Source organism: Trachypithecus francoisi, unplaced genomic scaffold (genome assembly GCF_009764315.1).
Source record: "Trachypithecus francoisi isolate TF-2019V2 unplaced genomic scaffold, Tfra_2.0 Lachesis_group5, whole genome shotgun sequence".
NCBI lineage: Eukaryota > Metazoa > Chordata > Mammalia > Primates > Cercopithecidae > Trachypithecus > Trachypithecus francoisi.
Genome location: NW_022681470.1, coordinates 63,931,152 through 63,934,453, shown reverse-complemented (window position 1 = coordinate 63,934,453; position 3,302 = coordinate 63,931,152).

The window sequence follows — 3,302 nt, the reverse complement described above, 5'->3', positions numbered from 1 at the left end:
ATTAGTTAAGGTGAGATCATATTGGAAGAGGCTGGACACTTCTCCAATATAACTGATGCTCTTATTAAAAAAAAAAAAAATCCAGGCCCGGTGGCTCACGCCTGTAATTCCAGCACTTTGGGAGGCCAAGGCAGGCAGATCACGAGTTCAGGAGATCGAGACCATCCTGGCTAACACAGTGAAACCCCATCTCTACTAAAAATGCAAAAAATTAGCCGAGCATCATGGTGAGTGCCTGTAGTCCCAGCTACTCGGGAGGCTGAGGCAGGAGAATGGCGTGAACCCAGGAGGCGAAGCTTGCAGTGAGCTGAGCTAAGATTGTGCCACTGCACTTCAGGCTATGTGACAGAGTGAGATTCCATCTCAAAAAAAAAAAGAAGAAGAAGAAGAAGAACACCCATTGAACAGGTAGCTATGCATACCAGGAGAATCTCATGTGAAGGTTGGAGTTAGCTGCCACTAGCCAAGGAACTACCAGAGCTAGGAGAAGGGACTGGAACAGATCCTTCTCTGGCATCTTCAGAAGAAACAGAGCCCTGCCGACACCTTGATTTTGGATTTCCAGCCTCTGGAACTGTGAGACAATACATTTCCATTGTTTAAGTTATCCAGTTGGTGGTGCTTTGTTATGGTAAACTTAGCAAGTGAATATACCAGTTATTAACTTACTTGTAAATGAGGTTTAACTGAATGTTTGGATTAGGAAATAAAATTTAACTGCTCATCAGAGTGTTTTTGAATGCAAGTGACTTATTGGACAATGATTCCCTAGTCTTGTTTTTAAGTGCCCTAAGTATATTACTAAATCTCCTCAAAGACTCACAAAACAATGGCTAATCCTACTGAGATTAAATAAATTACCAGAAGTGACTTATTTTATTTACTAAATTATAGAACAAGCTACAACTATAAAGTGTGGCAGCTAAGAACCATTTCCGCAGAAGCTGAGAACCTGAGACCCTACCTTCTCTAATGTCTAGGAAAGCTCATGCTCTTGGATCCCAAGAGCAAACCCCACAGCTAACAATAATGGCTAGTGTAGGGGTGAAGGGGAATTTCTCCTTTGACTTCTGAAGGTTCACTGAAAATCAACTGACCAATGGTAGATTAACAGGAGAAAAGGTATACACAGCTTTATTTTAAGCTGCATAGCATGGGGGAATGGCAGGAGAATGATTACCCAATAACCCACTGAGGTACAGATGTTTATATCACCTTTCTTCACAGGGGAAGGAGAGATGGAGGAAACGTGGTATTTTGAGAGATAGTAAGGTATACAAAGATGAATGAATAAGGATATTTACTGAATCATTATTTATATTAACAAGTGATTAGTTATTAACCACTAAGGAGTTTGTTAAATGACTTACAGTCTCTGTATATGATGTAATGCTTTGTAACCATTTGAAGTGATATAAAGGTTAATGACATAAGTAAATAAGCCTTGATATTTTGGAAAATGAAAAAACATGGGTTGAAAAACAGTACTTATAGATTGGCCTAATTTAGTGGGAAAATATGTGTGAGACATAAACCTTGAGATATTAAAACTGCATGTCTTGATGTGGTGGGGTTATGGGTACATTTAAATTTACTTCTTTGGTTTTTGTGTATTTTTAAATATAAAACTGTGAAATGGTATTATTACTTTTATAATGAAATCCATTCTTAAATGGTAGTTTGCTCCTATCTCCATAGAGCTGTCTCTGGGAATTGGTTTTGATGTAGTGGGAGAGGTACTCATTCACTGCAAAAGGGGAACAGGAAAACTGCTGGACAAGGACAGAGTGAGGGGAAATTCCACAAGACTAGTAAGGGTGGAGCAGAGCAGCTGGATGGGACAGGTTTTGCAGCCAGTGCTCTATTAATAAATGATATGCCCGTCCTTCAGTGAGCCCCATCAGCAAACATCGGTTCTGTGCCGGCTACGGAGGAAAAGAACAACAGCCTGTTTGAGCCTCAGAGGGCTGATTAGGGAGAGAAAAATTGCATGAAATAATTACAAAGGTATGCGTTAATAAATCCAAAATAATACAGCACTGACTGTATTATATACGTGGCAGGGGTGGTGCAGAGTAAATAATCAGAATTCTGAGATTTTGTTGAGAAAAAGGTAGGATGAAATACAACAATAAATAGGTCAATACTCTCCAAAGTTCCTCAAGGTGTGCTTCAAGCCTGTTATGCATGTTAGGTTGTCATGACACGTTTATAAAAGCAAGGGAGAGAGAAAAGAAGAAGGTAAATAGAAGGAACACTTCAGGTAAAAGGTGTGGCTAAGCCGGTGGTTTTCAAAGCGTGGTCCCTGAACTGGCAACATTGCCATAATCTGGGAACTTGCTAGAAATGCAAATTCTTGGGCTCCACCCCAGACCTACTGAATCAGAAAAACTGGCGGCAGGGTCTAGCCATTTGCAGTTCAACAAATGCTCCAGGGGATTCTGATGTAGCTAAAGTTTGAGAACCACTGGGTTAAACAAAGTCTTGGAAGCTGGTGTGAGCAGGTTGTGGGTAAGGGAAGTGGCCTTACTAGAAGGAAAAAGTCACATCAGGGATTGATGGGACATTAGATGGGAAATACGGGGGCTAAGAAGGCTCTATATTGTTGGAGGTAAAATAGATTAAGCTTTTTCACAAACAACGTGGTTGGTATTTACATACAACTAATATGAAGGAAATTTGCTAAAGAAAAAAAATCCACATTCTCCTGATTAACACAACAATTAGCTTAAGATTTTCCCTGTTCCATGTATTTGCCCATATGTATACCTAATGTTCACACAGTTATAATGAAGTTCCAAGGTTCTGTTTATTTTTGCATTTTATAGTACACTAATATTTTGATACATTAATCAAGGTTTCCATTTTTATTTTGGCTTCTCCTGTTGTATTTCACATTTTAGCTCTGCCTAGACTGTCTCTGGAGGGTTGTTACAACAGAACCAAATAATAAAGCAATCAAATGTGGGTTACGAATTTCACAGTTGAAATCCAGGCCAAAGACAAAGGCATCTGGAAGTAAATGAACAGTCAGAGCCAGCTTTCCTCACCCCTAAAGGCTTGATAAAGTTGCCAACTAAGGTAGAGCTGCAGAGAATCAGAAAGAACAAGTGCATATCCTGGGGTCCATTCCCCACCTGGCCTGAACCCCTAGAACCCCATGGATATGGCCTAAACTCCCATCCTGAAAAGAATCTAGCTAGGGAAATGACAACTGCCACAGAGGTCCTTCTACTTAACACCATATGAGAGCAGCAAAGGCTACAGGTGGCCCAGCTAGGACCTGAGGACCCAAGGCAACC